Raw genomic sequence first — 26,483 nt, forward strand, 5'->3', positions numbered from 1 at the left:
GATAGCTCCCATATTACTTCAGGATATTTTTGGGTGGCTGCTCTTGTCTTTATACTTGGCTGCGTCTTGTAAATATAAACTTGTGTTTCTCCATCTAGACTTCCAAGGCTTTCTTCTTTTTTTCTTAAAGGAAGACTAACAGAAACTAGAATATTTCAATTCTTCACCACACATGCCTCCAACAATGATACTTCTCGATTTCAGCTTTATTGTCCTCCATAGCACTTATCCCCATCTGTCTCCCCTACTAGAACATAAACTCCATAAATGCAGTGATTTTTGGTCTGCTTTTTCATTGCCATATTCCCAGCACTTAACGTAGAGGCTGACTCAGAGCTCTCACTTAGGAAACATGTGTTGAATGAATAGATAAATTATTAGAGATTGTTAAGGAATGTATATAAGTAGAGTTGTAGCTTCAAGGCAAAGGAATTGACAACCTTTAGTGATAGCTTATAGATATCAGTCACTCATGTATCCAATACTTTCTGAACACTAATTTTCGTCTGGGCACTGTGGTACACATGGGAAACTCATCAGCAAATAGTACCAGGATGGCTCAGTTGGTGGAGTGTCCAACTCTTGATCTCAGCTCAGGTCTTGATCTCAGAGTTATGAGTTCAAGCGCCACACTGGGAGTGGAGCCTACTTAAAAAAAAAAAAAAAAAGATAGGACCAGGTTATCCCTCCTTAGCAAACATCCTTTCTATCAGGGATACAAGTAAATTGTATAACCATGGAATAAAGACTATTATAAATGTATGAACACATTATCTCCTTAAGAAAGTGCTTTAAGGGGCACCTGGGTGGCTCAGTGGTTGAACATCTGTCTTTGGCTCAAATCATCATCCCAGAGTCCTGGGATGGAGTTCCACATCAGGCTCCCCACAGAGAGCCTGCTTCTCCCTCTGCCTGTGTCTCTGCCTCTCTCTGTGTGTCTCTCATGAGTGAATAAATAAAATCTTTTTTTTAAAAAGTGCTTAAAATATTTTTCCATGATTCTTCTTCTGAGGATAAAAGTCATTAATAATAATAGACTGTGAGAACATATCCATAATAATTGGCTCCTGAGGAAAAAAAAAAAAATCCGGAGCTGACAATTCTCTTGTGCTGCCCCCAAAAAGAAAGCAACATAGGTCTACATTGCGGTCTCTTCTTGGTCTCTAAAATACACCTGACTCTGTTAATGTCCTCACAGAACTTAGAACAGTACCAGACTATTCACACATCAGTCCTTTCCACTGTGGCCCTTGTGGTAAAAAATAAAATCCCTTATCCAAGGGGATAGAAACTTGGTTAATTTCTCCCTACAGAGGGCCTTTGAAGTTCAAAAGCATTTGAATTTGCTTTCTAATAAGTGGTGACAAAAACTCTTTCTCCCAGCATTTACCAACTAGAAATCTTTTCACTGGCACATCAATATCTCAGCTCTGTAATAGAGTCACATTGATGACTTTTTTAAATGTATGTCAAAAAGTCCCCTTTATGGAGCATAGGACAAGCAGAGTTGTCCAGAAAAAAAAATAGAAAATGCAATTTAATATAGGAATTTTAAAATTACACGGCAAGTTTTTGGTAATTTTCCCTAAACAAACTCAATGATCAATGCTTCTTTAGAATGGTACCCAGAAAAATAGTTGGATGATTGGCATTTTTCTCTAGTTGTGAGAGGATTTTTGTTGTTTCAGCTTACATTTCTTTAATTAAGAGTAAGTTGAAACATTTTTTCTATGTTATTATTTTTTTCCTATTCAAGTATTTGTCATTTTCTCTTAGATTAGTTGTATGTTGTAAACGGATAGCTGTTCTCCATCAAGTGAATATTTTTCCTGATGAAAGACAAGGGAAGTGCCAGCTAGACATTTCATAATTGGGGCATTTGACTAGTTTGCTATTTTTAAGCACCAAAGATTTTGCTTGGAGCTAAGGCTGTGCAAAGATCCACAAATGCTTTCTCATAGTCTTGTGGATGGGAGGGGTGCAGAAGATGAACATTTCCATTTCTTTCACGGAGAAATTGAGTCATGACCTCAGCTCCTTTGTCTAGAGTGACAAAACTATTTGATTTATAGTCCACGGTAGCCCTCCATGGAGTATTAATCTATGAAGACTTTTGCTTCTTATAAAGCAAAAGAATAGCAAAAAAATAACTGGGTAGTAGTATTTCCAAACATGGGCAAACACTTCTGTTATTAGAGATCAGGTGCCTTTTTACTGCAGGTGCATTGGCATTATTCTTTGATTAATCAATGCTGGACAGTCCTCCTGGCTAATCTCATTAGCTAATAGTGCTTCTGGGTAATTAGCTTGATGTGTGCAATTATCCTCAGATTTTAGGGCTTTTTTCCCACTTTGATAGCATTGGTACATATTTAATGCTTTGGATGCCCTGGCCCTTTGAAAGATTGAGCAAAATTCCCTAGTCTTTTCACATCAAGAGAGCATAGTAGTGTACATGGTAATGGAATTATATGAGTTCTATCTGCTAAGAACTTTTTTAATGCCAACAATTTCTCAAGCGTGCACCTGCACACTCCCTCTCTCTCTGTCTCACACACACACACACACACACACACGCAACAACACACACATGCATAGTCACGCACCCAACATATACACAGAATCCAGCAGACAAAATTTGGAAGTACTTCCAGAATTTTCCATTTTGTCCAGGTCATGAGCTTCCAATTTCTGTGATAAAATTTCTAGAATTTTTTAACAAATAAAAAAATCTAGGATTTAGCCAAACACACCAGACCAGAAAAGAAAATTCCACGTGGCAGACAACTATGACTGCCATGTAGAAATAATATAAAATCTTTGGTCCTTTCAAAGTTTTAATTTAACCTCTTTAGTAATGAGTAATCACTCAGTATGTTTTAAGTTTCTACTGTGAACTGGGCTTGTGCTAACCAAAAGTTATCATGAGTACATATGAAAGAGTCAGCCCATCAAGCCTGTTGTCTGGCCGGGTTGGAATAAATTATTTTCTAAGATCCTTTCAAAGTAGGCATATTTGTGATTCTATCATGAACCACTCTGTCCATTTCCTTTTTCCCTTTGAAAATCCTCCAGAAAATAAGGAAAAAGTAAGGAGGGCTTTGTGAAGTCAAGTGCTACCAAGATGTTTGACACCAGGTAAAACCATTGGTACTAAGCCGTCCAGAAGAGTAGGAATGTCATGTCATTTTCCATTTTACCTTATTTCTTAACCTTCTCCATTACCATCTTTAATCCCACTCATTGAAACCTGAAAAAAAGGATTAAAAAAGGCCATATTTATACATTTTTAACCCTCAGCCTTTACCTGCATCTATGGTCAGATTAATTCATTTCTCCAATGACAGCAGAACATCCAATTGAATTTAGATCCTGAACATATACCCCTGGCTGCTGAGTAATGACCCTCAGCTGTTATATCTAAGCCATTTTACTTCAGGGCGTTTAAGCAACTTTGCCTAAACCAATGTTGTCAACTAACCCTTATGGACACTAATGGAGACTTTCCTACTATGGAAACATCATTTTTGTTATTGCCTAAACAAACTGGAGTTTGTTGCAAAAAATCCCAGAACAAACCTTAGTTATGTTCCAGGTCTTGCTTTTATGTGATTTTTTACAGCACTTTGAGGGAGAGAACCATCAACCATGACTCAGAGAAAATGTGCTGCTAAGATACATTATTGTCTGGCCACCAATGGCCTATCACCCAGGTTCTGGGGGTCTGGAAAAGTTGGGTTTACTGTCTCATCTAAGCCAAAGCTATTTATATTAATGATCAGTGCAACAGCAAATATATAATATTTTATTCTCCCCTTTAACCTGCCTTACTAATAATCTTAATAATGGGAAAAGAAGCCCTCATAATCTTTCTCAGAAGCCCTGTAGTTCCTCTTTCTTTCAGACAATTTCTTTCCCCTGAGAGCTTGAGGGAGACAGAAATGGAAAACTCAATGATTTTCTTTCTCTTATATATGAAAAAGAAAGGCAGTATTTGAGTGCCTACAAAGTATGGGAAGTGACAATAAGTCAACTAGTGTTTTTCTGTTCTTCAGTTCTACTCTGGAGAGGGATTCTTTCTCTTCTCTAAACTTAGTAAATGAGAGACATTGAATGGTTCTCTAAATAGCTAAGCATTGGAGCATTTATATTGTTATTATTATTTTTATTCATGCCACTTTCCCTTAGCAATAGAAAAGAAAATAAATAGTCTTTTCATTGCCAGTTCTATTTTTGTTGAGGGCTTAACTAGAAGATATATCTAATCATAATGAGCAGAGCATAAAGAATATTAAGATTAAAAGAACTTATATTTTCCTTTATCCTCTCAACAATCTCCAGATGGATTTCCTAGGGGTTGCCTTCTAAATCTTCTTACACAGTGAGCTGTAAATCCCAGACCCAGCAAGCTTCTGGTTTGGCTGAACATAGCCTTTCATGTACAATATGTACAGCCTGAATAATGGCAGAAAATTATTCAGAGGATAATTACAGCAATTGATCTTGAGATGTTTTGTAGCGTCCTTCATAGATCATTCTTCAAAGCTTTTTGGAGAAATGGTGTCTGTGGAGTCCACCAGAGGCCGAAAGTTTCTAAGGTCTAATGCAAAATAAATAGTCTGTAAGAGTCCCAGTCACCTGAAAAGGGAGAAGGGACAATTCGAAGGGAACTCAGACCAGAGGTCAGAGACAGCTCAAAGAACAGATAATTTTGATGGTCCCCAGATGAATATTACTTCAATCTCCCTCTCAGACTATAGCCTCCATCTCAGATATTCTAATGCACTTAAGTCTTTAATTATACACCGCTTGACAATTTCTGAAGAGCCCTCCTGGGAGTTGTCCCACATGACTCTGAACATCTCCCTGTGAGGTAGGAGGGGCGATGAGCCATCACTCTACTTCTAGATGAGGAAAATCATGAGGAGAGATCAATAATTTCGCCAGGGTCACAGAAATGGTGAGTGGTGGAGCCCTAGGACAGCAGGGTCTTCTGACCATGAATCCATGGGACTCTTCTCTCTCACAACCTCTAAACAGGAAGTGAAGCTCCCATTTGACTTCTAGGGGAAATGCTACTTGCTATGCTGCCAATGGTGATGGCATATGCAGTATCTCTTCTACCAGAGACAAATGATTTCATCCCCATTCTTCTCTTTAACACCACCTCTTTTCACAGACACACACACATACCTTCTCTCTCCTTTATTTTTCTCAATGGTCCTGTGTTAGGCAGAAAACAGATGGGCAGCTGAGCCAGCATACCTGTATTGGACGCAGAAATCAATAGAGACAGTTATTTCATAAACGGCTCCACTAGGCACGAAGGAAATTCATGGCTCAGAGAGAGTGGGTGGTTAGAGAAGGAGGAGGGTTTTGGAGGACGCAAGTGCATCCTTTTTTTGATGACAGCTTGTTCTCAGGTATACCTGGAACATTCACAACTGGGCCATAGCTAAACACACCAGATCAAGTGCTTAGACTGTGACATTTTCATTTTTGTTTCCCCGATACCTGTTATGATGCCTAGCATTAGAACACTTAGTATAGAATTATATAAACATTATAATGTATATTATGTATATTATATATTTTATAATTTTATTTATATAACTTCATAAATGCATTATTATTATTTAATTATTATGTAAATATTTTAAACTGGACAGATTTTAATTAAGCTGATGGTATGATTTTTGACAAACTTTTTTTTTTTTAAATTTCTGACAAACTTAAATGAGGCCTGGGTAATTGGTAATTATGGCCTCAGAAAAAAAAAAAGAAAGAAAAAAGATTTGTGGTTGAAACAAAGAAAGCACAGAAATCAAATGACTAACTTAATCTGGTCAATTAATAGGAAACCAAGATGGCCAGATTTGTATCCCCAAATCATTAGCTGGTAATTAACCTTCCCCACCTCCACTTTTTACCAGAGCATTTTTTTTCCCTAGAGAATTCCCATGAAAAATTACAATCATCTATTGTTTTCTAATATGTGCATCACCACCCTTAAATTATCACAATTAAGATAATCAATTATTTCTCTGACGGGACTGCAGTCAGGACTGAGGTTTCTCTAAATGAGATTGGACAAGTTGCGTGTGTTTGTGTGTGTGTGTATGTTCCAGCTTTTAAACCAATTCTTTCCAAGGGGGATCATCAAGGCTCGTGCTCTCATGCAGCTTCATCTAGAATTTAAAATCTGAACTTACTCTTCCTTTCTTTCCTGCCAAAGTGAGCACAATGCTCCTCATTAAGAAGAGGAGTAGGTGGTGTGTGTGTTACAAAACAAATGACATAGGAACATGGAATTGCCATATTCCAACAGATTCTTAGCGTATTAGCCCAGTATTCCATTATCCATCTGTATCCTAAAGGATGTGTTTTGGAAATGCAACACTATTATCTCTAATTTCAATCCAAAAGGAAAGGCATTCATCTGTTTTGCTCACAGCTTGATATGGTTTTTAATCAGTGACAAATGTGTTTAAGTTCTTCTTCAACCCATTTCCAGGTTAGGGCCATAGATGATAATATTTTACAAATTTACATATTCAAATGGGCATTATCCATTTAGAAGAGTGACTTTGAAACACTACACATTTTCTTAGGATGCTATTAATTCAGAGTGTAGCTAGAAGAATGCTAGATTAGGAGCCAGGCAGCTAGGCTCCTAGGTGTGAGTCCACTACTGATTATAAAGTGTGTCCTTGATCGAAGCTCTTCCCCTTGTCCGCTCTCAGTTTTCTCATTTCTAATGCGAGAGGACTGATGTTCTCTTAAACCCTGCAGGGTCTAAAAATACACAATGCTATAGCTTCTATGTCCCAAACCTAGGGGGACTTTTGGAAATTGCCTTCTGTCCCTTATGATATGCTCTTTAGAATTTTCTTAATGGTTGCAACTTTATTTTTTTTCCCTTGAAAGCAAATTTGATTGGCACCAGATAAAGATCATTGAGAGCTGAGACCAGGGACTCAAGGCCTTGATCAAGCTGGTTATGAGCACTTTAGGTCAAAAATGATCTGTGACCATCAACTAATAACATTAGTTTTCTCGATGTGTCATGTAAATTTGACTTTGGGAACCTAACCCAAAGACCAGTTCCAAAAAGAATTCAAGTACTGACAGCTTAACAAGGATTGTTTTGAAGGGAAAATAATTTTCATTTGGCCCAGGACAAACTCAAAATAGTCTCATCGCTTTTTAGGACTTTTTAGAACTGTAGTTTGGATGTAGCAAGCCAGAAATGCTTCTTCTTATATAAAGTAACAAAGCGGTTGTGGCGTAAAGTACTGCCACACTTTTTTATTATAATAGTTACCCAGATTGTGAAGAGGTTGCTCTTGTCCATTGTTCATTATAATTTTTTATAATAATGGTAGTTAACATGTATCTGGCGTGCCTGTCTCTTGTATTTCCCCAACTCTACAAGATAAGCAGATGAAGAGACTGTGTGGTTTTTGAGCGGTCAAGTGACTTATCCAGGATAAAAAGTTAGGAATCAGCTCAACAATGTCAGAAAGTTTCTCAGCCCATGCAGTATTCCATGGTATATTGTTGTTATAGATTTAGAAATTCAATTATTGGTAAAAAAAAAAAAATTCTTAATTGTGTTTCGCCTCGATCTTAGTCTGTGTTGCTCCAAAATGTAAAGCTCTAGATAAAAACTTGAGTGCAGACTGTTTATTTGGTGATAATATCCAAAGAAATGGCAGTGAGGGAGTGGAGGGGTGAGGCAAGGAAGGAGGATTATGCAGGTGGCTGTTGGTGGCCACGAGGGTGCAGTTCTGTGGCTCGCTGGAGGAACACAGAGGGTAGCCTGCAGATCTCCGCCCACCAGAAGGTGTCCATTGGCTGGGGGTTGCCCCTGCTGGGGGTGGCTCTCCGAACTTCTGGTATCAGCTTCTGCTCAGGCTGAGTGGGATGCTCATGAGAGAAAATTCTACTGCAGAACAAAGATGTGGGGCAAGCTTATCCTGGAGATGGAAAGGGCAGAACGAGGTGAGCCTGTGCATTTAAACAATTGTCCAACCTGACTGCTCTCAGGACATCCACTCCAATCACTACAATGTTCACGCTATTGAAAGTTCCTCTCTTTCACCTTTGAATGTCCTCCCTCTCTTTTCTATTGAAATTCCACTCATCCTTAAAGGTGCAAACAGGTGCCCATGTTCTTTGCGAAGCCTCTCTGGCCCTGTGACCTTTTCCCTCTGACTTCCTACTACAGTCCAGTCATGAGGCCATGAGATATTCAAACAACACAAGGGTTAGTGGTGCTGATTCCTGCATTGTTGAAAATCTGACTTGACTCCCCCAAAATGTAATTACTAATAACCTACTGTTGACCAGAAGCCTTACCAATAATATACACAGTTGAACACAGATTTTTGTATGCATATCTATATACATACCTATAGGAATACAGACAGTATTCCTATAATAAAGCAAGCTAGAGAAAAGAAAATGCTGTCAAGAAAATCATAAAGAAGAGAAAATACATATACAATATGTATTGTATTTGTTGAAAAAAATCCATGTATGAGTGGACCTGCACAGTTCAAAGCTGTGTCATCCAAGAATCAATTGCACTTGCTCACAGGCCCGTCTTCCCCACTGAGTCCGAATTCCTTGAGGACAGGAGTTGCACTCATCCATGACCATAGCACAGAGCCAAGACCATTGTAGATCCTCTACACATTTGTATTAATGAAATACAAGAGCGAATAAAGATCCACTATCCATGGTTTCTTGTATTTCCATCCTGATCCCCTTTCCTTCGCTTTCTCAGGCTAAGACAGCAGAGTACTAACCCTTCCTATCATTTTTGGTGCCTTTCCCTGGACCTTCTCCAGACCTCTTTGATCTTGAGATGTGGCATCCAGAACTGCTGAGAGTGTTCCAGGTGACAAGGCACCACAGTTGTACATATCGAGGTAGTCCTGGCATCTGTTTCCCTGCCTCTCGATCCGGCAACAGCAACTTCCTCTTCATTGCTGGCAATGGTTTTGATGCCCTGCATTACAGTGATTCATGGACCGGCCTCTCTTCTCTAATGGACTACAGACTCCTGAGGGGAAGGCGATTGTCTTATTCATCTTCCGATTCCCACACGGGAGAGAAGGTGACATACTGAATGGTCAAGGACAGCCACCTTCTCATATAATAGTAACAATAATGGAGATAACTAACAATGATTAAGCATTTACCATGTCCCGTCTCTCTGAATGCTCAGCACAAATCACATCATTTTCTCACTCCGTCCTTTAAGATGGTCTGATTATCACCCCCATTTCACAAGCAAGAAAACTGAGACTCAGATAAAGAGACTTGCCTGTGAGTATGCATCTAGCAAATGACAGAGTCACAAATGGACTCAGGTCTCCCTGACCCTAACCAAAGTCTGTGCAATTACAAAATCCAATCCTGCATGGTCTGCTGAGGGCTCTCAAAGACAGAGGAGAGCAGAGATCACCAAGGGCATTGGGGGAAAATTTCTGTCTATTTGTTTAGATGAGTGGTTCTCAACCAAGGGCAATTTCACCCTTCAGGGAAACATTTGGCAATGCTTGGACACATTTTTCGTTGTCACAGCTAGGGAAGGGGGACGGGTCCTCTTGGCACTTACTGGGTGGAGGTCAGCGGTGCTATGAAACATTCTACATGGCACAGCAGAGAGAATCATCTGGTCCACATTATCCGTCGTGCTGAGGTTAAAAAGCCCTGGTTTACCTGGAAAAATTGAAGAGGAAGAACGAGGAGGAAGTAGGTCTAACACAACACAGAGCAGGGTGGAATGACCCACTGCATTTCTTAATTTACCATTCACTTAACCATGCTGGCTCAGGCTGACCTATGGCAGCAACTGCATGTTCAAGTGCTTTGTAAACTGTAATGTTCTCACAAAGGTTAGATTCTTATTGTCAGCACCGCCTCCCTGCTGAGCCCACGTTAACTGACTTCTCAGGACTTCTTTAGAACTTGCCTGAATCTGTTCAAGCTTTCAGAACAGAACTTTTCTGCAACAGAACTCTGAGCCCTCTCTCCTTGACTATCCCTACCACTACTGCCTGAGGTGAACACTGAGAATCTTATCATCTTATTTGTCTCTAACTTCCTTTGTGATTTTTAATGGGGAATGGCCTTCTTAGCTGGCATGGTACTCCAGGCTACTGTGTTCAGGAATGTTCTTGTCCTTCTGGGCCTCCTACCTGGTTTGGTTTCATTAAAAATACAAGATTTGTCAACTTGGCTCATGTTTATAATCTACTCAGAGAAAGGATTTATTTCTGGACATCTTATTGTTGGCTTCTTCAAATGATCCTGGCATCTGACAAGGCCTCCCATCTCCAGAACTCAAACAGATCCTCTTCAATGTATGCTCTGGCCTGATACTTGATGTTGGTATCTAGCATAGTTGTGACCTCTACAGGATTATTCATCTTGACCCCAAGTCTCATTGCAAACACTACTGGTCTTGAAGGCCTCCTGAGGACATGGTACTCTGGGTGGGACCTCAGCCTTCTTAGGCCCAATTTCTTGTCCAAGCCCCCTACTCACCAGGATAGCAAGATCAGACATATCTTTCACAGTGAGACTGCAAAAGGCCAAGGATCCAGTTTGCAACCAACTTTCGAGAACTTTACTCAGTATTCTGGGTCCCTTTGAAATTTGTAGTAGATGTTTCATCCATGATTTTCTCTGTACCTTTTTGAATTTCTGTGTTCAGCCTGTAATGGGTTACAATCAATCAAACAAGCAAGCAAGCAATCAATAATCTAAAAAAGTAAATAAATAAGAATTCTGCAACTTACTGCTCACCACATGAAACAGCAGTGTCAAAGAAATGTTCCAGAGTTGCAACAAACAGGAGCATGTCCAGCTGTGTGTCCAGAAGAGGTGTTGGGTGTGATGAGAAGACAAGGGTGGAACATGCACAGTTCCTATAATTCCCTTTTCTCTTTTGCTTTCTCCCCCCATTCTCCCGTAGTTAAATATACAGAGTAGAATGATCTGGGCTTAAAAAAAAATCAGGCTGGCTTGAGGGAAACTAAGTCTGTAGCTTTCCATACTATATCTGGTATCATCATTCAAACCACAACATTGATTTTTTTAGCAGCAAAACTGCTGCTTTGAGACCCCAGGCAAACTACCAAGTACAGAAGTTGGTTTGGCTGGTCCTCTTATCTCCCCGAATTTGTATCCTACCTGCTTTTTTTTCCTCAATTTATTATCATAGGAGATAAATTTTGAGCACCAAGGGTAGCTCTGCTTCTGCAGCTGGCCATTATGGTCATTAGAAAGGATGGAGTCCTCTTCAGTAGCAGAGACCCCAGGTCCCTTCTTTTTAAGCACCCGGGAAGGCTCTTTTTGCATCATCTTGGCAACTGCTCACTGGAGTTCCGCTTGGAACTAGGACCAAAGACAAGCCAGAGTCAACAGCAGAGTAACTTTATACTGAAGCTATTTATATTCCAACTTTGAGGTCAATTTCTCCATCTTTTATATTATTGCCATCATTAGATACTGCCAAAAAATTCAAGCCCATTGGTCATTTACTCTTCCATTTCAGGCTTCTCTTTATGCTATGTTATGTTAAACATTATATATATATATATATATATATATATATATATATATATATATATATATATATATATTTTTACCAATTTGTCCTACCTCTGCTCCCCTTTCCTCCAAATGCCATCTGGAACCCCAGTTTCACAGTTAACAAACTCCTCTATCTCTGCAAGTCTTTACAGTCCCTTTCCTCTCTCTTTCTCTCTGGCTTTTGGGTGAATCCTGACAATCACTCAGGAAGGCTGCAGTCTAGTGTGGGTGTTAAGAGGTCAGATTCTGGGTTCAAATTCCAGCTCTGCCATTCACCAAGTATGTACGTAGGACAAGGTACAAAATTTTTCTTAGCCTGAGTCTCTGCATCTGTAAATGAGAGGAAAAGCTCCTTCGGGATTATTATGAGGATTAAATGAGTATATGCATGAAGTACTTAGGACAGTACCTAGCATGTTGGAAGACTTTAAAAACAAAAGTATTTAGGGGTGCCTGTTTAACTCAAGTTGGTTAAGGATCTGACTCTTGATTTTGGCTCAGGCCATGATGTCAGGGTCATGAGATCGAGCCCTGTATCAGGCTCCATGCCCAGGGTGGAGCCTACTTAAGATCCCCACTCTCTCTCTCCCCCTCCCCTACCCCATGCACACTCTCTTTCTAAATAAATAAATACATAAATAAATATTTAAAAAACAATAGTATTTAGTTAGTCCAGCAATGACTGCCTATACCCCGTGCATTTCAGTATTTATTTTCTTGGTGGTTTTCAGTATCCTTTCAATGATGCATTTCCCTCTTCAAGCCATTATCCTTCACTCTTATATAAGACGGACAGGGGATCCCTGGGTGGCGCAGCAGTTTGGCGCCTGCCTTTGGCCCAGGGCGCGATCCTGGAGACCCGGGATCGAATCCCACGTCGGGCTCCCGGTGCACGGAGCCTGCTTCTCCCTCTGCCTGTGTCTCTGCCTCTCTCTCTCTCACTGTGTGCCTATCATAAATAAATTTAAAAAAATTAAAAAAAAACAAAACAAAAAACTTAAAAAAAAAATAAGATGGACAGGTGGTAACTACACTTTTCACGGAGAACATGGCATGATGTATACAATGGTCAAATCACTATGTCGTGCACCTGAAACTAATATCACATTATATGTCAACTACACTTCTATACAAAAATAAAAATTAAAAGTATCTCATGCTACAAGGCTCATCGTTGAAAGATGGATGGTTCTTTCTGCTTTATCCCTGCCACAACCTCACATTTATTCAGGACTTCTGCATCATGTCACAGCACTTCACTTTTGAGTCCCACCTTCATACTGTGTGACATCTGTGATGGCACAACTGTTCATCCTCCTGGAAGCCACCTTGGTGTGTTGGTTTATCTCCTCAGCACCACACCGCAGCTTCATCAGCTCCTGAATACCACTGGAGGTGAGGACCCACCTTGCTGCCACTCATTCACTGTGAATCAGGATTAAAATACCCTATTTTACTCATCTCTGAGGAGACGAGGCTCAGTCTTTTGCTCCAGAGCACACGGCTAGTAAATAATTAAACCCAGATCTCCTGATTTTACATGCAGACACTTTGTACTGCACCAGAGCTGCCTCATAGGACTTTCTGAAGCTTATGCACATTGGCTTGGCATTTTAGTACCCCAAAGAAACACTCAATGTCATCTGAAAGCTTAAAGATGCTACTCTTCTTACCTGTAAATTACTTTCTTTTATATAAATGGCCCTCTTTCATTGTCAAATATGCAATTCTTCCATGAAAATTCTATAACTCTCCTTTTCTAGCCTTTGGGGATGTATCTATAGTCCCATTTCTCTGAGCAAAGGGGCCCATTTTACCATGGCAGCAGTATGAGGAAAAGGACAATCTTCTTGGCCCTCAGCCCAGCGGGGTTACCACCCTATGAGACTTACCAGCAAGCTGATTGTCATTCTAGGTACAAAAGTGGCTAATGGCAACACTGAGACAGGGGGTGAATGATCCACTGGGAGTGAGCTTGTGGCTGAGGGCCCATTGCTAGTTGATTGGGTTTTTAATTTTCTCTTTGAAGGAAGGGGAGTGGGCATGGCAGATGGATCACCTAGTAGTCTCATGGGACAGAAAGTGGCCTGAGGTGTTGTCCAAGGATGAATTGATGATATCTTCTCAGGCACAGAAAGTAGGAAATGATTTGGTGCTCGGTGCATAGCTACAACCTTCTGAATAGACGTTCATGGGAGGTGACCATGAGTATATTTCAGCCTCACATCTTCACATGGAGAGAACCAGGTCAGAGGACAGAAGTGTTTATTTTGAGAAAGCATGAACTTCTGGAAGTGAGGCTCCAATCACCCAATTAAATGAAACTGATTAATCACAATTAGTTCTGTATTGAAGATTTACTGTGTACTGGGAAATACTGAACTTAACAACAACAATGAAAAAAAAAAAAACAAACAAAAACAAAGTATCCTCTACCCTTAAGGAGTTTATGACCTACTCTTAGGAACCAAGCAGCAAACAGCAAAGATGATTTCACTTAACCATTGAGGTGGTCCAGGGAATGCCCCTATATGAGCAAATGTAAACTACCCTCTTAGAGACCACTTAATCATAGGACTTTTTGACTTCAGAGATGAGAGTCCTTTGAGGATATGTGTATTTATTTTTTGTCCTTTACGTCAGATAATCAACATTGTTCTGGTTCACTCCTGAAGGCATGCATCACATTTGTTTTCAGTACTCCAAGTAAAAGAAAGAAAAAGAGAGAACTGATAGAAAATTATTTATCGGGTACTGCTTGTAATTATTTTTCCCAGTCATGTAGAAAATTGGGATTCACAGGAGAACCAGGTAAGCACTCGGGACATTGAAAAAGTTTACATATGGGGTTCATGTATTACGATGCACAGGTGTAAGTGGGGGAGAGACAGATTTTATTCAATAGTGAGAAGAAGGTTTTACTGTGCCCAGAATTGTAGTCAACTGCCTTCCGAGACAGTGAAGGGCTTGTCACTGAAAGTATTTGTGGAGGAGCTGAAAATACACCAACAAGGATGATGAGGATGAAGGCTATTTTTGGGATAAGAGTGTTGATTACTTGCCTGTGAGTACCTTTTTACATCTTATGACATCCGATTGCAGTGAAAGATCCCAGAAAAATAATTCTTACCTAGATTCTTAGATCCCACCCCCCTCCTCCCCTCCAGTCATGGTTCGGAACACCTTTGGAATGTTTCCATAGGAGTAGATGCAGGCTACAGAGGAAAGAAATATTATTTTGCAGCAACTAGTGCTCCATCAAAACAGAGGCCTTGTGAAATGACGGCAGACATCAGTAATCGCCAAAGCGCTGGCCTTATTTATAGGTTTGAGGGAAAGATAAATACTGTACACTCACATTCTAATTAAGGCCAAGAGTTCCCAGCATGCATAGCTCTGCATCTCATTCCCTCTGTCACTGCTGCCACAGCTTTCATATTTTCTGTGGTTTCTCCTGGTTATTAGTAATGCTGTGCTGACTAAAATGGATGGAGTCCCAAGCTGGCTGCAGGGCACAGGGATTTGATCTTCTACGTGGCTACAGCCTGGATTCACAAGTACCACAGCTGCATTTGCCCTTGTCTTCAGTGCATTTAGACTGAGGATGGTGATGTAGGATGTAGGATGACCTGTGAAAGGACTCCAGCTCCACCACGGAACAATGGTAGAGGGTAAGGAGTGAAGCAATCCATAGAAATGGCTCCCTTCTCAATTCCATTCGTGTCAACTAAGCATCTGTTGGGTTGGGAGGAGAGATAGAGTCTGTTTCCATCAGGTACATTTTTAAGATAGATTTCTAAATGGCATGAAGCTAATGCTCTTTTTATAGTCTCCTCTACCTATTACATAATGAAAAAAATTGAGCACGTGCCACGAGCATATGACTAATGGCCCTTAAAGAAAGTCCAATCTTAGCTTTGATCTTTGGGGGATGAGGACATCATAATCTAATGTAGCTAATCATGTCAAAGGCACAATCAATAAGCATACACTGATCTCACAGTGTAATTAAGTCTCCATAAGTTCATTTATGGACCAAATCAATCAAGAGTAGTCAGTCTGACCAGGAATCCACATGGAATCATTAATGAAAAAAAATCAAGATTTGTTTTGCAAAATATTAATATATTGTTATTAAAAAACTTATCTATTCTTAGTTTCTTATATAGACCCATGGCGATAAAATCTGTGGTCTTTTCTTGGCAATAGCATGACTTTTCATCACCACAGAAAAAATTTAATAAAAGTATTTTCTTCTTCCTATACCTTTTGGAAGCCCCATCATTTTATTCCAGAGCTATATTCAGGTCATCCTCAGATCACGTACACATAACATAACAAGCAAGGACAAAGCAGAGATCTGGTTTTTTGTTCGTAGCTTTTTTTGGCCAAAGTCAAGAATCAAGAAAAATATAGAAACACAGGAAAACATAGGGCCAACCTAGGGACGGAGCCTGGTTTTCTTCAAGACTTTTGCCTTGAATCTAACTAAAAATGTGTTTGAATTATCAGATAACCTTTCTTCTATTTTTTTTTTTTTTGTTAATATACTGACCAGGACCAGATGTCTGCCCATCTGTATGTATACCTATGTGTGTGCGTGTGCGTGTGTGTATGTGCATGTGTGTGTGTGTTTATGCATATGCAGGAAGGCTAGCTACATGGCAAAAAGACTTACTAATTGAGGAGTACATTTGTTCTCAATGGATATAGCAAATCCAAGTGTAAATCTCAACTTAACAGAGTGTGTTAGAGTTTGTAGTGCACCATTTTTCACTCTCCAAGATTCATTTGGATAATTGCAGAGCTTAGCACCACATCTTGGGAGGCATCAGCATGCAGTGGGGTGGAGGGAGGAGATTGATATTCATATTACAGCTACATAACCAACTTTATAACTGACAAAGACCAAGATACTTCGCATATTTGGCATCATTTTTTCTACATTATGAATAGTTAGTTCCTATCTCTCAGCATAGCAATTTTTATTCATATTTTATAGACAAGATTATTAAAGCTCAAGAAATTAAGTAATTCTGCAGTATTTCATGATTAGTAAGTTGTGATCAGGGATTTACTCAAACCTCCGGAAATCAGGCATGGGAGTCTGAGTTTATCAGAGAGGACTCATGGATGTAATTTGGTACGGTCAGAGCTACAAAGGATCATGGCCAATATTTAGCACAGGGCCGCATACAGTAGGTCCAAAAAAACTATTGAATGAATGACTTGGAAATCCAGGCCCGTCAACCTAGTCCTGACAGAGTGAAGGAACACCCTGACAGTGGTGTCAGGGCTAGGACTGCTTAGGCATCACCCCAGGTGGAGAGCAGTAGCCAGAAAGTGCTGATTTGATTCCAAAGACAGGGTTAGAGGTACAGGAAAACAGTCAAAAAAATGAAAACAACAAAAAATTGAGCTTTAAACACATAAAATTCAATTCAGAGTCAATTGCCATTTATTGAGTAGCTGCTATGTCCTAGGTTCTTATTCTTCTCCACAGCTTTCATGTTCTCTTATTTCACCTTTACAACAATCATGGAGGAAATGGAGTTTCCTGAAGGAGTAACTTTCTCAATATCACAAACCAATATGTGGTGAGGTCAGTGCTTGAACCCAGGTCTCTTGACTCAACTCTGGCGTTATTTATGTAATGTGCAGAGTCTCTTTTTAGGAGGCATCTGTCACCTACATCTAGCAATTCAATGCTCTCTGCTTGTTTTCCTTTTATTTCACCAATAGCTCTTTTTCCATTTCCTCTGTCAGCTCCTTCTCATTCCATTGACTTCTGAACACTGGACTGTCTGTAGTACAGATTTGGTACTTTTTTTTGTTTTCTAACTGCATTCATTCTCTTGATGAGCTTATCTAGCCTAATGGCTTTAAGTGCCCTTGTGATGACTCAAACATTAGATCTCTAGTCCAGAGTTTCCTTGGGAGCTTTTTACAGCTCTACTTCAATGACTAAAACAGCAACTCAAATTTCAGCTTGTCAGTACTGCATTCCTGATATGCCCCAGAACTTGGTCACTCTTGCTCTATCTTCCATCTTCGTTAACCTACCTTCCAGTTGCTGAGGCTCAAACCACAGAATCATCTTTAATGCTCTCTCATCCAGTCCATCTGTAGTCTGTCAGCAAGTCCTGTTGGCTGTGTCTTCAGAAAATGACGAAGACCTGATTACATCTTACTGTTCCTACAATTATCCTTTTGGCCCAGTGCACTGCCAAATTTTTTGGAATATTACAAAATTGATTGAATTTGCCCACCTTCAGTCTGTTCTGCATATAGTAGACAAAGTAACCTGATAAAAGTTCAGTCAAATTATGCCACTTTTCAGCTCACAACCAATTCACTTAGGGCAAAATTCAATATCCTTACACTGGTATACAAGGCTCTACATGGATCTGGCCTCATTAAACATAAATTTCCACCTTAAAGATTTTGCCATGCTATTCCCTCCCTTTGCCTGGAACATACTTCCCTAGACATTTGAATTACTTGTTCCTTCACTTTTTTTTTTTTTTTTTAAGGTCCTTCTTAGCCATGCTATACAAATTTACATGATTTGGGGCACTTAAGTAGTTCAGTCAGTTTAGCATTTGACTTTTGATTTTGGTTTACCTCATGATCTCAGGATCCTGATGTTGAGCTCTGTGCTGGGTGTGGAGCCTGCTAGGGATTCTCTCTATCGCCTTCTGCCCCTTTACCTCCCATTGCTCATGCTCTCTCTAAAGAAAAGAAATGAAAAATAAAAATAAATAAATAAATTTACATCATCTTCACAGTTACAACTCTCCATCCCCTTCCTCTATTTTTCTGCATAGAAATTTTGCTATCTAGCGCTTCACTCACATACCTTTTTATTTTTTTAAAATATTATTTATTTATTTATTCATGAGAGACACAGAGCATGAGAGAGAGAGGCAGAGACACAGAGGGAGAAGCAGGCTCCCCATAGGGAGCCTGATGTGGGGCTCCATCCTGGGTCTCCAGGATCACAACCCAGGCTGAAGGCAGCACTAGACAGCTGAGCCACCCAGGGTGCCCACTCACATACCTTTTTAAATTGTCCCCCTCCCCCTATAAAATGAGCACTGTGAATGAAGAAGGCAAGGATTTTTGCTATTTGTTTGCCAATGCATCTCCAGGAAAGGAGAGAGAAAAGGAGAGATGCCTGGCACCTAGGAGAAATAAAACAATATATATTGATTGGTTAAATGAGACGGAGAGAGCCATAAGGATTCAGCACAGCAGGAAGGGGCATGAAACACAATACAACCCCTGATCAACAGGCAGCAGCCTAAGCAGTTCCAGAGAGGTGTGAGAAGTATCTGCATCAGCCTAGAACCTCACATATTCATTTTTCAGAAAATTGCCCCCAATATCCTGACGTGAAGTTCTTATGTCTCAGGAGAAAATACATTAACTCTCAGAAACCTGATGGATCATGAACCATGAAAGTACTTGTAAACAGCTGTATAGGTACAGAACATAAGTCCTGATTCTATTTCTTCTGTGATAGTGCACAACTGCAAAACAAAAGTAAAAAATAGGAAAAAAAAAAAAAAAAACCTTTGAGAATCTTTCATGGAAACCCCCATTACTGTCTTGCCTCCCACACAACACTGTCCCATTAAGGCACTCTCTACAGTGTTGTAGACAGCACAGCCTAGTAAAAAGAACACGGATCCTGGCATCAGAGAGACTTGACTTCACATTGTGGATCACAATACTTGCTAACCAGAGAATATTGGTGAATTTTCTTGACACTTCTAGGCCTCAATGTTTATTTCTAGAATAAGTAGCATAAAGTATTCTTTATAGAGTAATTATGAAGGTCAAATAGTGTATAACATATATATCTATGTATGTTTGACACAATGTATAACTGATTAACTATATAATATTATATATATATATGAATGACAATTAATTCCTATTTCTTAAAATTTGATTGATATTGACTGCTTTGAGATAATAGAAAAAATATATATATATATATTGGTCTCTGCCCCCATGGCTTGGCTCCTAAAACCCTTGTAATTTCCTAAATGAAAGGCACTAGAAGCATTTTTTTTGTTCTGATGTTTGGTCTTTGACCTTGGCTCCTACAGAGTTCCCAAATCCCTTGGAATCTCCTGGGTGATTGCAGTGTCTTTTGTTTTACTGAGGTGACTTTTGGTGGGCTCCTGAATGGGGGCCAGTCACCAGAAAGACTAAGCAGAGTGGAAGCTTGGAATTTTTGACCTGATCCTCATTCTCTATAGATAAGGAGAGGGGCTAAAATGGAATTAAGGTTCAATCATATCTACATGATGAAATCTTTATAAAAATCCGAACAGTATAGGATTCAAAGAGCTTCTGGATAGGTGAGTGAGTGGAGGTATAGGGAGAGGCATATGCCCAGAGAGCTCAAGGAAGCTCCGTGCCCTGTCTCACAGAACTTGCCCTCTCCATCTTTTCTATCATGGTGTTTATCTGTAAGCTACATCATGTCTGTCCATAATTACCTGGTAAATAGCAAATAAACTGTTTTTCTAAATTCTGTGAGCCACTATGGTAAATTAATTGAACCAAAAGACAAAAGAGTCATGGGAACCTCCAATTTATCACTGATAGGCCAGAAGCACAGGTGACAAGCTAGACTTACAATTGAAATCCCAAGTCTTATGGGAAGTCTTGTGGGACTGAGACCTTAACTTGTGAGATCTGATGCTATTTTCTGGTAGATAGTGTTAGAGTGAGTTAAATTGTAGGACATCCAGTTGGTGTTGCAGAATTGTTTGGTGCCAGGGAAGGTCCCACACAAGTGGTGACCGAAGTGTTGTGAGTGTGGTAATTATAGTGGGAAAGTAAAGGAGAAACACAGGAGGAATAGAGTGTAGGTTTTCTACACAAGTGCCAGCCAAATATATATATTATTATATATAACATTTGTATATTATATAATATACACATGTATATTATAAATTGTTATATAATGTATATTATTACATATAACAACATACTGTGTATTATATATTTTTGTTATATATTTTTAAAATATATAATGTAAATATAAGTATAAACACATATATGCTACTATAAATACTTGATACTTAAAATTTTCTAAGTTCTCTGTGTAAGGAAAAGAGTATTGATGGAAAAGTGGAGACTGAAACTTAGTGTCATATCAGAAATAAGGGTTACAGCTCCTGGCCTCATCTTTTCCCACATGTATTGAACCAGGGTCCATGTATGCTGGAAGGTCTAACACTTGCACTTAAAATTATGTATTATAGTAATTTCTAAGGATCATCCAGGCTTGGTTTTGCATTTTACAGAGTTCATTTTAAGATAAGTTGGAATCAAGTGTATAGGCTTTGGCAAGTAGTTCTGGTATGTGACCTGGTGTTATATTCCTGGGCTGGTTGTCCAATCAACACTGACAACTCTGAGCACAGAGGTCCTTTCTGAAAGAAATGTATAGGAAATGGTTCTCCTCAGTTGTCCAGACACCAGCAGGATTACTGCCTCTGGGATCCATCTGAGGTCTCAGAGCATGACAGTAAGAACAATGATTTGTGTGGCCAGCAGAATCTTAAGAAATTTCACTCAAGTCATGATGTCCGTAGGCACCATGGGAGTAAGCAATGTGATTTGAAGTCCAATTCAAAGGAATAACATTTGAAACTTCTTTATAAAAATAATGACTTTTTCCATATCTCATCTTCTTTTAAAATTTCTTCTCAATTTATCTCTCCCAACACTGCAAGAGCCAGCATCTCTTAGCAAGCAGTGGGTAGGCATTGTGCTCTTATCCATATGCATGATCTATTCTATTTTCTTCCCAATTCAGATTCTTCCCATCATTATAAGAAAAAAAACGTGGTGTGGGCTTATTAAGAAGAAAGGAATAGTGACCCTCTGGGGAGATAACTTAATCCAGTTTAAATAATTTTTTCTCTGACAGATGTTTGCTATTTGGGTTTTCATCCAGCTTTCTGAAAAGCCAGTGCCTCCCAAACTTGTGTGCACACAGAATCACCCGAGGAGCTTCAAAAACTCCTGAAGCCTGTTCTACCTACCAGAGACTGTGATGTGATTGGCCTGGACTTTGGAATTTTTAGGATCATCAGGTAACTCTAATTTGCAAAGAAGTTTGTGAATCACTTCCATGGGCCCATGATATGAACCAGCCATTCATCACGGGAAAGTCCATCCAAATCAAAGTGTTTCTAATTTCATGGAGCCAGAGATACATTCAGGCCACAAATATCTTTGCCAATGTCTGGCATCAATATATAAAGCCAACATAGCTAATTCTGAAGGCTGAAGGATTATAACTCTCTCTAGTAATACTGCAGTAACAAATTTATCTAAATTATAGAAGGAAAAAAAGGATTTTTAATTATAAAGGAAACAGGAACACCTAAATTATATGCAGGCTCTCTGTCAGCAGCAACTTAACCATTACAGGAGTGCTATTTGAAGGAGGGAAAAATGAAAAGAAATACAGGCTTCAGCTGGCTGATGGTAGACCTCTGTTTCTTGAACTGAGAGCATATAAAATCAGTTTGGGGGTTCCTGGGTGGCTCAGTCCATTAAGCATACAACTCTTGGTTTCCACTCAGGTCATTATCTCAGGGTCATGAGACTGAGCCCCACTTTAGGGTCTGTGCTCAGCAAGGAGTCTGCTTGAGATTCTCTCTCTCTCCCTCTCCCTTAGGGCCTCCCTCCCCCAACATAAATAAATAAGTCTTTCAATAAAATAAAATAAGATTGTTTTTGAATATATCCTTCTTAAAACTTATCCCAAGAATCAGGAGTAGAGAAATTAGGAACATCTAGACTTGAATATGAGAACATTAATAATTCTGTGGCCTTTTGTAATTTGGGCTATCCCCACTGGGACTTTGAAGTAAAGATCAAAGCTAATAAGTTTCAAACCACCTTCTACCCTCTGAACTTTTACGGGAGGTGACCACTCTGCATAGCACAGGGCTACAAGACAGGCCATTATTCCTTGGGTCTATAAGCCCATGAGAACAAAAAGGATAAGAGCAGCCTGACCAGAATTAGAATCCTCATGGGAGGGTTTGAGGGTCTGAGCACTCCTACCACTTTCCTTGTGAACCCATACTCAAAGAGAGAAAGATGTGTAAGACAGTGCTGTTCCATGAAAATAAAATGTGATCCACGTGCATACCTTACAATTTTCTGGGAGCCACATTAAAAAAAGAAACAAATGAAATGAATGTTACTGTGTCTTATGTTAGCCCATATATATTACCATTTCAGCAGGTAATCAATATAAAAAATATAAAAATCAATACATTAAAATTATTTTACATTCTTTTTTTTTTCCCTACCTGGTCTTTGATATCTGGCATAGGTTCCACCCACTTACAGTATATGTCAGTTTGGACTACCCACATCCAAGTGCTTAGTAGAGCCACACGTAACTACCATCTACTACTTTGGACACTGGGAGTATAGAGGAAGATCACAAGGTCTGAGCAAAAAGACCTGTGTTCTAAGAGGTCTTTAATTGGTGGATTATGTTAAGTGGTCTTTAGATTGCATTTTAGCCCTTATGTTCTCTGATTCAGTGGTAAGTCAAGAATATGGATTCATCAAAAAATTGGAGGAGGATGGCCAAACCTCTGCAGCTGGGACAGTCCACAGGTCAAGTTCTGCATTGGTCTGCTATTTCTATCTCAGTTTAGGGAAATAAGAAAAAAAAAAAAGTGTCTTCATCTTGCACCAAAAGAGCAGATTCTGAGCAGAGGGTGGGATCTCTGTCCCCTCAAGCAAAGGGATTCTCTGGGATGTGGTTCCAGAGAAAATCTCACTCTAGGGATTTGCCTAATTGGAAATTAAACTTTGTTGTTGACCCGAGTGGTCAGGCGATGAGCAGTGTGGCATAAATCAAACCCTTGACTTACAAACAGAAAGAAAAAAACCCTTTTGATTAGTTGTTGCACAGCTTTATTTAAAAGAACACAGCACACTGGTAGAAACCACGAACCATTGCCCACCCCCACTGCCCTTGGCTTTCAGAGCAATAGGAAGCTCAGGCACAGCATAGCTCTGTCTTGCCTCCTAGCCTGGGGTGGCCCTGGAGCTATTAAAAGTCTCTATTCATTGCCCCACTTTCAGATGATTTTGCTCCAATGGTTGTCTGTTTAGACCGCAAGTCACGAAACTTCTGTTTTTACTGGTGTGATGCGCAAGTGGCAGTGGAGAAATACTTGAACTAAATGAGAGAACGGAATGCTCAGCCCATCTGTTCTCCTGAAGCACCGTGTGACCTTAGTCAGATGTCTCCCCACGTCTAGACTTCAGCTCTTCCCCATGTAAAACAAGTAAAGCTCTTTCCCCTTTGATGGTGAAGATCATATTCATGGAATCCTGGCACATTTCATGAGAAGGTTTAAGATAAATGCAAGACACTATGATGAATCATTTCAACAGACCCCAGGGAAGAAGCAGGATGGTAAATAACTGTCAAATCTGGGTAAACAGTTCAGACAGATGAGGAACTGTGTGATACCTTGATGGGCAGGTCAAGGACAAAGGGGGCGGCGGGGGGAGAAGGAGGAAGGCCAGGGAGGGGACTGGGGAACACTCACTGCCAGGCCATCAAAGCCTAATGCTGCCAAAGTTTGAAAACCTTGCCTTTTCTGTTCTGGGAGGACCTGAGGAACAAAACTGATTAGCTATAGAATATCATTTAAATCTCCTCTTAAAGCAAATCCAAGTCTTTAATCATTATCTCCCAAACCACCAAACAGCTCCAGACACACACCAGCCTCACTGAGAGACTTGTCAAGACTGAAACAGTAATTCACAAATTCACTAAAATTCCCTGCTCCATGGAGCAGTATGACAGCTCCAGCGACCGCGGTAACATTTCTATTCAAACTGGCTTTGGAGCCGAAGCTATAAATATCCTTGCAATATTTCCTGCTTCAGAACATAAAGACAGCTTTACAGCACTGATAAAATAGAAATTACTTTCTCTCTGAGGTCTTGCTGGAATTTTAATGTCTGTTTTGCAATAAAGCAGCTCCTACACAATTTGATTTGAGGGAAAGAAAACAAACGGTCTAATTTAGTTACAATAATGACTCTTCTTGTATTGTTTGCCCTACTTGCTTCTCTGGCTGCTGGGCTGTTAAAGTTTGTAGTGGAGAGCAGAGGGGATGATGTTTATGAGAATATTAAAATGGTTTCTTTATTATTTAAAGATACATTGTCTCCATCCCTACTCACCACAAAGCAACCTAAAAAATTTTTTTTTAAAAAAGGAGAAATAGAGAGTAGAAAATAAAGTTTACAGCCCTTAATAGCACTTTGTGAAAATTGCTTGTTAGAACTGTAAAGCTATTGACCAAAGATGACATGAATTTAAAAGGCTTTTGAAACGCAAAAGATCATAGTGGCTTTAATTATTCCATACGTGTTATCCCAGTTCTTGTTAGTGCCTTCAAAGCTGAGCAAAGCATCTTTCCTTTCTTTCTTTTTTAAATCCATATACACTCCTCTGCTTTCTGGATTACATGACACAGAAGGGGAAAGAGAGGTTTGTGTTTGCACGATGTGGACAATGTGCTGAGGGCATAGGGAAGTGGAGTTGAGAACGAGATGCTAAGGATGGAGCAGGTTGTCTGGGGATAAGAATGAAAGGGTAGAAGGAAGTCGTGGCTTGATTAGATCCTGATTAGGAATGGCACTAACCCAACTTCCTGGCAAAGGATGAGGGTTAGGGTTAGGGTTGGGTTAGGGTTCAAATTAGTGTTGGATAGGTTTTGGGTTCCCACTAATTTATCTTTGGACTAAAAAAGGATTCCTCCATATTTGAAAACACCAGGACCACCTAACATCCTCCAACCCATTTTTCAAGGAAGGGTATGTCTCCCAGGCCAGATGGCTCCAAGCAAGCCCATTAAGCAGAGGCTTCTTCCGCAATCCGCTTCCCTTCTTCCTTTACTCATCTTCCATGCCCTGTTTGTTCTTCTTGTTCCCCTTTGCTTACAACAGATTGCATTACCTTTTCCCCTTTGGTTTCTCAAAATCTCCCATTTCCTTCCATCCAAACGTTCCATCTAGCTGTGCAGACATCCCAAATCCTGATACACCAAATATTCCTGCCCTTATTCTAACTCACTTGGTGCTTCTGTGTCATTACACATCACAGACCCATGAGATATTTGGTTCAGAAGGGAATTGGACAACTGCCTCTCTTTCGGTTTTTAAAATATATTTCTAGGACCCTTTAGATGTCCCAAAAATATCTCAGTGGACTGCCTCTAGGGAGGAAGCTGGGTGCTACACTCTTAACGTCAATCACAACACCCTCCCTTTTATCAATTTAGTAAAAGGAAGTCTCAAATAGTTTTAAAGTGGTTTGCTGCCTTAAAAAAAAGTTGGGAAAAAGGGATCCCTGGGTGGCGCAGCGGTTTGGCGCCTGCCTTTGGCCCAGGGCGCGATCCTGGAGACCCGGGATCGAATCCCACATCAGGCTCCCGGTGCATGGAGCCTACTTCTCCCTCTGCCTGTGTCTCTGCCTCTCTCTCTCTCTGTGACTATCATAAATAAAAAAAAAAAAAAAAAAAAAAGTTGGGAAATGACCTTCTCGTTTTGCAGAAGAGAAATCTGAGTTGTGGAAGGGGGAAATGATCAAATTGCTAAGAGCTAAATAACAGCAGGGTGGAAACGAGAACTCAAGGGGGCGTAGTGTTACAAGCAATAGGGTACGAATCTCTAATAAACTAATTCACACCAAAGTGTAAACATCTTTATGATTTATTCATGTTAGGGATAGCTAATTAAAATAAAAAGTCATGATGATCATAATGCCTTTGCCAAGAAGACATTTTAAGAAT

The 26,483-nt window shown here is 39.8% G+C and overlaps 1 long non-coding RNA gene across 4 annotated transcripts in view; it reads right to left on the reverse strand.

Moving 5' to 3' along the window:
- The window catches only part of LOC144315272 (uncharacterized), a 29,847-nt gene extending 18,480 nt beyond the window's left edge, over positions 1-11,367 (reverse strand). For 2 of the 4 annotated variants that reach the window (XR_013381019.1, XR_013381018.1), the window contains exons 1-4: positions 11,209-11,367; positions 5,194-5,265; positions 4,493-4,638; positions 3,201-3,250 (exon numbers count right to left, since the gene is read on the reverse strand). This is a non-coding gene — a long non-coding RNA (uncharacterized LOC144315272). Of the gene's footprint in view, positions 1-3,200; positions 3,251-3,840; positions 4,639-5,193; positions 5,266-11,208 lie in introns of those variants that run through there. The other 2 variants (XR_013381020.1, XR_013381017.1) reach the window with 2 other exon arrangements.
- Positions 11,368-26,483: the final 15,116 nt, after the last annotated feature.

The sequence above is a fragment of the Canis aureus genome, chromosome 6 (genome assembly GCF_053574225.1).
Source record: "Canis aureus isolate CA01 chromosome 6, VMU_Caureus_v.1.0, whole genome shotgun sequence".
In the NCBI taxonomy this organism is placed as follows: Eukaryota; Metazoa; Chordata; class Mammalia; order Carnivora; family Canidae; genus Canis; species Canis aureus.